Raw genomic sequence first — 11,439 nt, 5'->3', positions numbered from 1 at the left:
TTTTTTTTTTTTTTTTTTTTTTTTTTTGTTGTTGTGTTTTCTTTTTCTTTTTTTTTTTGGGGGGGGGGGTTGTGACGAGGTTAGGGGTATGGATAAGATATGAAGACAATATTATATACTATATTTAAAGGGCCAAAAATAGTGTGTTCTTAGGGGTGGTGGATTTTAACTCCCTCAGTACGGCCAGTCCTCTCTTCTCCTCTACACACACCCCTCGGATGTCCAGTGGGTGTCTGAATGACCCAACTTTTAGCTTCCGTCGTCAGAATTGTAGTATTCTTTCTCAACATTCACCTCTTCAGTGTAAGAGCCTTTCGCTTGCAATATTTTGATGATGGTAATTGGGGTGAAACGCTGTTAACGTCGTCTCTTTCGCCGTTCGTATGGAGAGAGTTAACAATAGAAACAAATAAGCCATGAGATGTGTGCAGTTTCAGTTTCAGTAGCTCAAGGAGGCGTCACTGCGTTCGGACAAAACCATATACGCTACACCACATCTGCCAAGCAGATGCCTGACCAGCAGCGTAACCCAACGCGCTTAGTCAGGCCTTGGGAAAAAAACAAAAAAACAAACAAACAAAAACACAAAAAAAACGGGTGAATAAATAATAGATAAGCTTGCATAAATAAATAAATAAATAAATAAATAAATAATAATTATAATATAGAAAAAGGTAGTAGTAATAATATTAGTAATACTAATAAAATGATAATAATAAAACATAAATAAATAAATAAATAAGACAACAATGGTGATAAATAAGCAAATAAATGTAAAAAATGAAGACACACATTCACACATACACCCACACATGCATAACAGAAATGCACCAGACATGCAGTTTCACATATATGGATGTGTGCACAACTAGCAATGGATTTTTCTTAGAGAGATACGGGCTGTATGTAAAAACGTACGAGCATCGTTCCCGAATTTTTAATTCACTCAGTTTGGCCTAGCATAATTATATCTGTAGCCTTTTAATACATCCTATTTGCATCAGCACTATTTCAAATGCAGAGAATGTATACGAAAACTATCTCCTTGTATTTCGTTTTTTTAAGTCTATGGAGTATTGTGTGGGTAGATACTGCTGGCCATGCTTTGTCTGTCTGTCTGTCTGTCCGTCTGTCCCTCTCTCTCTCTCTATCTCTCTCCTCTCTCTATGTCTGTTAGTCTGCTTCTCTCTCCCCGCTCTCTTTCTCTCTTACTCTCCCTCCTCCCACCGCCCCCCTCTCTCTCTTTTTTTCTTTCAGTCATCCAATCGAGCAACAACAACAACAACAACAACAAAACAAAACAGAAAAAAAAGAAGAAGAAGAAGAAGCAAAATAAATTGCGTTTAATCTCCTTCTAGAGAGCTGTGCGATCCGATAAAGGTTTTGTTGTTGCTGTTGGTTTTCATTTTCTTCTGAATATGACGATTATTTGTACAGCCAGAATGTATATATCGGGATTTCTTTCCTAATACATCCTCTCTTCCCCCTCTTCCCGCCGTCCCCATCTCCTATGACCAGCAACCCACACCCCCATTCACCCCCCCCCCCCTGCCCCCCTAACCCCCCCCCCCCTTACCCCTTAACCCCTCTCACCCACACACAGACTGCCACCACGCAAACGACGCAGCATCCAAACATGCACGTCTGTCGTCTCAGCAGGTGTATTATCTATGAAAGCACAGAATGAGGGGTTTAGCTCTAGCCGCCGGCACGGAAACCATGCACAGCTCTATCTCTCTAATCTGACCTGTGTGTGCAGCATCCCTCCTCAGATACCCACACAGTCCTCCAGGGAGCCGGGGGAGGGGGGGGGGAGTGAGGTGTTGGGTTGGGGGAGGGGCAGGGTGGGGGGGGGGGGAACGGAGGGATGGTCGCACAACCGGCACTGAGTGCTGACAGACAGACAGGCAAGCAGGCAGGCAGGCAGGCAGGCAGACAGGCAGGCAGCCCAGCTATTCAGCCCCAAGGGCGGGCAGGAGGGGGTGTTAGGGCGGGGTAAGGGGTGGGGGTGTGGGAGGGGGGGGGGGGGTGGGCACGGAGCGTGGCATATCGCTCGGCTCCGATAACCACGGAACCCTCATATGGATCACTAGCAAGCTTTTGACACTTGACATGGCCCGGGGGCTCATCTGTATTTAAACTGCTGGTTGCTGCTGCATGCAGATACCTCCCCTCCCACCTCTCTCCCTCTCTCTCTCTCTCTCTCTCTCTCTCTCTCTCTCTCTCAGCCCCTAACACCCCCCCTCACCCCTCTTTCCTCACCCCCCCCATCCCAATACACACACACACACAATGGTTGAGCACGCTGAAATGTTTATATAAATGTAATGTCAACAGCCATCTACCTGAAGATCTAGTCATCAGCCCCATCCACATGTAATATGCGGCTTTTGTTCAAACGTGTGTGTGTGTGTGTGTGTGTGTGTGTGTGTGTGTGTGTGTGTGTGTGTGTGTGTGTGTGTGTATGTGTGTGCGCGCGCGCGTTCGTGCGTGCATGTGTGTGTGTGAGTATGCACAAGTTTTTATATTGATATGCACTTTTATGTATCCTAATTTCTACTGTATCTGCGTTTGTGTATGATTTTCGATTTATGTTCGTACCTTGTTGTGGCCTCAAGTTGTCGACGTTATACAACGATTTCATTTTTTATTTGCTCCTTTGTTTGCTTACAAAACGACACCGATTTTTGGGTGGGAGAATTCAAAAGTCGTAAAAGGACAAAGTTATCGAAACAGTCGTAAAACTGACTGGGTTGTTCAAGATTTAAACGAAAGGTGTGGGTGATTGTTCATGATCCATGAGGTACCGCGAAGGTTAAACCTGAATAAAATACTCATTCATGTGGAAGTAAAGATATTACAGCTACTGAATTCACGTTAATGACGAGTTGTCAGTTTCTTCGCGCATGCACACAACCTTTTTCTTTTTCTGCCGCGTTCGTGGGCTCGCATGTACGCGAGTGGGCTTTTACGTGAATGACCGTTTTTACCCCACTATATAGGCAGCCATACTCCGTTTTCGGTGGTGTGCATGCTGGGTTATGTTCTTGCTTCGATAACCCACCGAACGCTGACATGGATTACATGATCTTTAACGTGCGTATTTTGATTTTCGGCTTGCGTATACACACGAAAGGGGTTCAGGCACAAGCAGGTCTGCACATAAGTTGACCTGGGAGATCGGAAAAATCTCCACCCTTTACCCACCAGGCGCCGTCACCGAGATTCGAACCCGGGACCCTGAGATTGAGAGTCAAACGCTTTAACCACTCAGCTATTGCGCCCGTCGCACAACCTTCAATACGCATGTTTTCGCTCTCTCTCTCTCTCTCTCTCTCTCTCTCTCCGTCAGCCTTTCTCACGACTCTGGTAGTCTGGTAGTGAGTGTTGTGTGACTACACTCCACAGATGTTATCGTGGCCGATGCGGCGTTAATCAGAACGGAGATTAGTCAGGCTTACGGTCAAGTGGATGGCGTGTCTGTGTGAATCACACACTCCCGCGTCGCCAGGTGCGTAGGGTGTCATAAATGTCGGACGGACGTAGCGATCTAGGCCGGTCCGTGCCTTTAATGGACTTTGTATATCGCTCGCATAAAGACGTCAACTCGTGTTTGATTATGTCAATAGATACGATACAGTCTTCATAATTACCAAATACTTGTCATTGGACGACGTTCGTTGCAAAAGTCTCCAAACTATAAACAAGATAAAAGACTACAGCCTTGAATAATTCGACCTTCCATATCATCATATATATCATTATATCAATATATATATATATATATATATATATATATATATATATATATATATATATATATATAATCAACTGCCACTACATTTAAAACAAGCACAATCAACTAACTCGTTCAAGAATCAACTGGACAATTCTACAAAATCCGTAACTATTGTTGGAGACTTTGATGAATAATTAGAATGTAAATGAAGCACAGAAAGAGAGGGGGGAAGGTGGAAGGGGCGGGGGGGGACAGAGAATGGTGGTCGTGATTGGTTGATGTCATTTGTAACTTTTCCGGTAATGTCCACATTTCTTCCCCTCCACTCACTTGTGTGACTAACGGAGTGAACGTCCACGTTTCGAAGTGAATACTATACTCATTTCATGTTAAAGGGGAAAAAATGTGGCTATTGAAACTTTTCCCTTTGTGTACAGCGCCCTCGGCTCTTTGGAAAAAAACAAAACAAAAAAACCCGGCGCTGTGGAAGGCCTTCCACTCTCTTCTTCGTCTTCTAGTTATTATTATTAATTTGTATTTGTATTTCTTTTTATCACAACATATTTCTCTGTGTGAAATTCGAGCTGCTCTCCCTAGTGAGAGCGCGTCGCTACGCTACAGCGCCACCTTTTTTGTATTTTTTTCCTGCGTGCAGTTGTTTTGTTTTGTTTTTTTGTTGTGTTTTGTTGTTTGTTGTTGTTTTTCTTATCGAAGTGGATTTTTCTACCGAATATTGCCAGGAACAACCCTCTTGTTGCCATGGGTTCTTTTACGCGCGCTAAGTGTATGCTGCACACGGGATCTCGGTCCGAATGACTAGCGTCAAGACCACCACTCAAGGTCTAGTGGAGGGGGAGAAAATATCGGCGCCTGAGCCGTGATTCGAACCAGCGCGCTCAGATTCTCTCTAGGCCATCACTCCACATTGACCTGATATTGAAAAGACGGAAGACGATGGGTCGTTAAATTCGACAACAAACGGTCGCGACAAATCCTTAACGACAATTATTGAATGACCAAAGTGTCGTATGTTCTGATAGTTCTAGTCGTCTAGCTGAGACAGAGACGGCAGTTCCGATGCGTCAGTCGTCATGTAAACTCTCTCCATACGAACGGCGAAAGAGACGACGTTAAAAACAGAGTTTCAGCCCAATTACCACCATCAAAATATTGCAAGCGGAAGGCTCTTATACTGAAAAGATTAATGTTGACAAAGAATACCACAATTCTGACCACGGAAGCTAAAGATTGGGTCATTGAGACACCCACTGGACATCCGAGGGGTCTGTGTAGAGGAGAAGAGAGGACTGGCCGTACTGAGTCAGTTAAGCTGCTGTCTTGACAACGAGTCTCTCGACCGAAGATCGTAAAGGGAGATGACTCTGTCCTACACAAAAAAAACCGTCTTATTCGCCTTCGCATAAACGCTTGCATTTGGATGACGAGTATTTGTTGTTTTTTGTTTGTTTGTTTGTTTGTTTTGTTTTGTTTTGTTGGGGGTTTTTGTTGTTGTTATTGTTGTTGTTGTTTTTGTTTTGTTTTTTTGTAGATTTCAAGGGAGCTAAAAAAAATAATAATAAAAAAAAGAAAGAAAAAAAGTCTCGACAGACGCTTGCGTTTGCACACATATACTGTTGTTTCAAAAGTTTCCCCTCTCTTGTCTGTCCACCTCTCTCTTCCTCTCTCTGTCTGTCTCAGTCTCTTTCCCTCTCTCTCTTTCTTCGTCTTATTCTCTCTTTCTCTTTTCTCTCTCTCTCATCTTCTCTTTTAGTGTCACTCTCTCTCTCTCTGTCTCTCTCTCTGTCTCTGTCTCTTTCGTTGTCGCTTTCTTTTTTTTCTTTTTTCTTTTTTTTTTTATCTATCACTATTTCTCGTTCTTTCTCTGTCTCGTTTTATCTCTGTCTTCTTGTTGTTTTTTCTTGTCTCTTAATCTTTCTCGGGCTTTCCTTTTCCCCCACATTTTGCTTTCTGTTCCTCTCTCTGTCTCTCTGTGTGTGTATCTCACTTAAACACACACACACACACACACACACACACACACACACACACACACACACACGAGCGCGCGCGTGCGAACGCACACATGCACATACACACCACTCTGTTTCTTCTTCCTTCCCTGTACCCTCAGCCCCCCCCCCCCTCTCTCTCTCTCTCTCTTTCTCTCTCTCTCTCTCTCTGTGCCTCTGTCTCTGTCTCTCATTCTGTCACTCTGATTCTCTCTCTCTCTCTCTCTCTCTCTCTCTCTCTCTCTCTCTCTCTCTCTCTCCATCTCTCTCTCTTCATCTTTCTCTCCCCTATCTCTCTCTCTCCGTCTCTCCCCCTCCCTCTCTCTCTATCTCTCCCCATCTCTCTTCATCTCTGTCTCCCCTATATCTCTCTCTCTCTCTATCCGTCTCTCTCTCTCTCCATCTCTCTCTCTCTCTCTCTCTCCCTCTCTCTGTACCGTGATCACTGTGCGATACGCAAGGGTTATATATAGCTAGACAGACAGATGGACACAGCACGCAGACAGGATAGGAGGACTCATACCAGTCCGGACAGTCCGTCACCTGCGTGCAGTGAGGGAGGGAGGGAGGGAGGTAAGGGAGCCTGGAGGGGGGCAAGGCCTTCAGGGGGATCCCATTAGCCAGACGAAAAACTGGCTGCTCCCCCCCCCCTCCCATCCCCTCCTTATGGGCCTTTCCCACTGTATTGGGGATTAGAGGGGTTAATGGAGAGGGAGGAGGAGGGGAGGGACGAGGACGGGGGACGTGGAGGTAGAGCGCTGCCAAACTGCCACATGCCCCACACTAACAGCGCACTTGCCAAACTTGTGGATGAGGTTGTAGTATAGTAGCACACCACCTGGTTGCAGCAGTAGTAGTATAGTAGCAGCAGCGGTAATGCAGTAGTTGCAGCAGTAGTGTAGCAGTAGCAATAGTAGTACAGTAGCAACAGCAGCAGGAGTAGTATAGTAGTAGTTGTAGCAGCAGCAGCAGCAGCAGTACAGTATTTAGCAGCAGCAGCAATAAAGTAGTATAGCAGTAGTAGCTGTAGTGTAGTAGTAGGAGTGGCAACAGTACAACAGTAGCAACAGTAGTAGCAGCAGAAGTACAGTAGCAGCAGCTGTAGTAAAGCAGTTGTAGCGGCAGTAGTGTAGTAGTAGGAGTAGCAGTAGTATATTAGTAGCAATAGTAGTAGCAACAGTAGTACGGTAGCAGCAGTAGTACAGCAGTAGCAGCAGCTGTAGTACAGTAGTAGCAGCAGTTGTAGCAGCAGTAGTATAGCAGTAGGAGTAGCAGTAGTACAGTGGTAGCAACAGTAGTGTAGTAGTAGCAGCAGTGGCACGGCAGCAGCAGCAGCAGCAGTAGTAGTACATTTGTAACAGCAGCAGTAGTACAGTAATAGCATCAGTAGTATAGTTGTAGCAGCAGTGGCATACAGTTGTAGCAACAGTAGCATACAATTGCAGCATCAGTAGTGTAGTAGTAGCGGCTGTTGTACCGTTGTAGCAGCAATATTTAGTTATACACATAGAGTGTATTTGTATTTGTGTTTGTATTTCATTTTATCACAACAGATTTCTCTATGTGAAATTCGGGCTGCTCTCCCCGGGGAGAGCGCGTTGCTATACTACAGCGCCACCCTTTTTTTTTAGTATTTTTCCTGCGTGCAGTTTTATTTGTTTTTCCTATCTAAGTGGATTTTTCTGCAGAATTTTACCAGGAACAACCCTTTTGTTGCCGTGGGTTCTTTTACGTGCGCTAAGTGCATGCTGCACACGGGACCTCGGTTTATCGTCTCATCCGAATGACTAGCGTCTAGACCACCACTCAGGGTCTAGTGGAGGGGGAGAATATATCGGCGGCTGAGCCGTGATTCGAACCAGCGCGCTCAGATTCTCTTGCTTCCTTGGCGGACGCGTTACCTCTAGACCATCACTCAAGTGTGCAGTTTAGACAGGGTAATCACACAAAGAGCTTGTGTGCAGTTTGGTAAGGATAATAACACAAAGAATGTGCAGTTTGGACAGGATAATCACACAAACAGTGTGCAGTTTTGGATAGGATAATCACACAAACAGTGTGCTGTTTGGATAGGATAATCACACAAACAGTGTGCTGTTTTGGATAGGATATTCACACAAGCAGTGTGCTGTTTTGGATAGGATAATCACACAAACAGCGTGCACTTTCGGACAGGATAATCACACAAACAGTGTGCTGTTTTGGACAGGATAATCACACAAACAGCGTGCACTTTCGGACAGGATAATCACACAAACAGTGTGCAGTTTGGATAGGATAATCACACAAACAGTGTGCTGTTTGGACAGGATAATCACACAAACAGTGTGCAGTTTGGATAGGATAATCACACAAACAGTGTGCTGTTTGGATAGGATAATCGCACAAACAGTGTGCTGTTTGGATATGATAATCATACAAACAGTGTGCAGTTTGGATAGGATAATCACACAAACAGTGTGCAGTTTTGGACAGGATAATCACACAAACAGTATGCAGTTTTGGATAGGATAACCACACAAACAGCGTGCAGTTTTGGATAGGATAATCACACAAACAGTATGCAGCTCGGATAGGATAACCACACAAACAGTGTGCAGTTTTTGATAGGATAACCACACAAACAGCGTGCAGTTTTGGATAGGATAATCACACAAACAGTGTACAGTTTGGATAGGATATTCACACAAGCAGTGTGCTGTTTGGATAAGGATAATCACACAAACAGTGTGCAGTTTGGATAGGATAATCACACAAACAGTGTGCAGTTTTGGACAGGATAATCACACAAACAGTGTGCTGTTTGGATAGGATAATCACACAAACAGTATGCAGTTCGGATAGGATAACCACACAAACGGTGTGCTGTTTGGATAGGATAACCACAACCACACGTATGCACATGCGCGGTATAGCTTTGCACGGTGTATGTTTTGTTTGAACCAGAATTCTCAAGGCCTGACTAAGCGCGTTGGGTTTACGCTGCTGGTCAGGCATCTGCTTGGCAGATGTGGTGTAGCGTATATGGATTTGTCCGAACGCAGTGACGCCTCCTTGAGCTACTGAAACTGAAACTGAACCAGAATTGAAATGAACCAATTATTGAAAAGTCTGAGCCTGCCTGTGAACGGTTTGGTAAGTGTTTTCTCACTCCCCCCCCCTTCCCCCCCTCATCCTGCCCATCCCCATAACCGTAACTGACAGAAGCGCGTTTTACATGAAACAGAAAGGTAACGTTGGGATTAAGTAATGATAGCCAGTGATGCTGGCTGGTCTGCTAATAATTATGTATAGGTAGGCCTGCTTCAGTCTGGGGTTCTTTTTTTTTCTTTTTCTTTTTTTCAAAAAAAAAAAAGAGATTAACTTCTGTTTTCTTATCTTTCACCTTTTCACCCCTTTTGTCCCATCCCCCCAACCCATCCCTACCCCCCCACTCCCCCTCTTAGCCCCCTACCTACTCCCTCCCCCGCCTTTATTTCTTTTCTTTTTCTTTTTTTTTTTAAGCAAAGAAAGAACGACAATTCACAAAGATATGGGAATCACTTTCTCCGAAATAATTTTTTTTTTTAATCTTTTTTTCTTCTTTCTTTTCTTTTAAGTCAGCCAGGCGGGGGGGGGGGGGGGGGAGGCGTCTTTTTTTCTTCTTTCTTTTCTTTTTAGTCAGCAGGGGGTGGGGGGGGAGGAGGGGATGTGGGGAGGATCGAAGGGGGGGGCGGTTTCTTGGCCCGGTCTTCTTGTTGTCAGTCAAACACACTGACACTCCGTCACTTGTGCTGCAAGCACTTGTGTCAAATTGTTGCCTCGGACCTTCAAGTCAACACCTGTCTTTATGTCGGACACACACACGTTTCTCTTTCTCTCTGTCTCTCTGTCTCTTTGTCTCTGTCTCTCTTGTCTCGCAAAGCACACACACACACACACACACACACACACACGCGCGCGCACGCACGCACGCACAGGCACACGCGCGCACGCACGCACGTACACACACGCACGCACGCACGCACGTACACACACGCACGCACGCGCGCGCGCACGCACGCACACACACACACACACACACATACATACATACATACGCATACGCACACACGTTTCTCTTTCTCTGTCTCTCTGTCTCTTTGTCCCCCTGTCTCTGTCTCTGTCTCTCTTGTCTCGCAAAGCACACACACACACACACACACACACACACACACACACACGTACGCACGCACGCACGCACGTACACACACACACACACGCACGCACGCACGTACACACACACGCGCGCGCGCATGCACGCATACACACACACACACACACATACATACATACATACATACGCATACGCACACACGTTTCTCTTTCTCTCTGTCTCTCTGTCCCCCTGTCTCTGTCTCTGTCTCTCTTGTCTCGCAAAGCACACACACACACACACACACACGGACGCACGCACGCACGCACGCACAGGCACACGCGCGCACGCACGCACGTACACACACGCACGCACGCACGTACACACACACGCGCGCGCGCATGCACGTACGCCACAAACACACACACACATACACACATACACACACACACACACACACACACACACACACACACACACACATACATACGCATACGCACACACACAAGCAAACAGGTTGTGAAATGTCATACCTGTGCGTGCAAGTGCGTGCGAGCGTCCGTGCTTACCTCGGCTGCCACTGAGTGTGCGTGCGTATTTGTGAATAATTGTTTTAGAGGTTGGAAGAGGGAACATGAGGAGAGGATAATGTATGTGTGTGTGCGTGTGTGTGTGTGTGTGTGTGTGTGTGTGTGTGTGTGTGTGTGTGTGTGTGTGTGTGTGTGTGTGTGTGTTTGACAGAGAGAGAGAGAGAATATGGAATACCACAGGCATCAGAATGAGGTTTTTTGGGGTTTTTTTTAGATTTCTTTTTCCCCACATGCAGGCGATTTTAGATTGCTCTTTGCTTGCTGTATGCATTCCTGTGTATACGGATGATGTGAAATCAATATACGGATATCCGTAATGTTTTATAGATATTTCACATTGGCACCTTTTATAACGTTTGGGATTTTAAATCTTGATATTTGTTTTTCGCATTAACACATTGTTTCAGAAGGTTTTGATTTTTTTTTCATATCAACGAATCTGGAAATAGATGGGATTTTTTTCACATTATCTCATTACATTCTCACATCATTTCGCACATTTCAGACACCCTAAAAAATAAATAAACAAATACATAAATGATAAATAAATAGATAAATAAACAAACAAATAAATAGATAGACAAGAATAGGTAGATAGGAAGTGTCTGGGTCTGTTCCAATGTACCTTTTATTTACCTGTGTGCTAGCTGAATCGGTAGCGCAAACAGCACTGACTTGAAGTTGTGTACCTTGTGAATGGAGAGAGTTATCACTCTTTACTATTTGATAAAAACTATCCCTTTTCTCTCGGCAAGAGAGGCTCACTGACCAAAAATTAACAAACAATTTTGCTACAAATAATTCTGTTTCAGAGCAGATTATTTCAATTCTTATATCCACATTTTCATTGCCTTTATTTTGATTAATTATAATCAAAACACAATGTATAATCTAATGCTGTGTTTGTAGAGTTAGAATCATATTTTGGAATGTGCTTCAATGCAATTGGCATTGCGAAACTTTTTTTTTTTTTTTTTTTTGTAATTC

The sequence above is a fragment of the Babylonia areolata genome, chromosome 6 (assembly GCF_041734735.1).
Source record: "Babylonia areolata isolate BAREFJ2019XMU chromosome 6, ASM4173473v1, whole genome shotgun sequence".
Classification (NCBI taxonomy): Eukaryota; Metazoa; Mollusca; class Gastropoda; order Neogastropoda; family Buccinidae; genus Babylonia; species Babylonia areolata.
Note: the sequence above shows the minus strand (reverse complement) of the source record.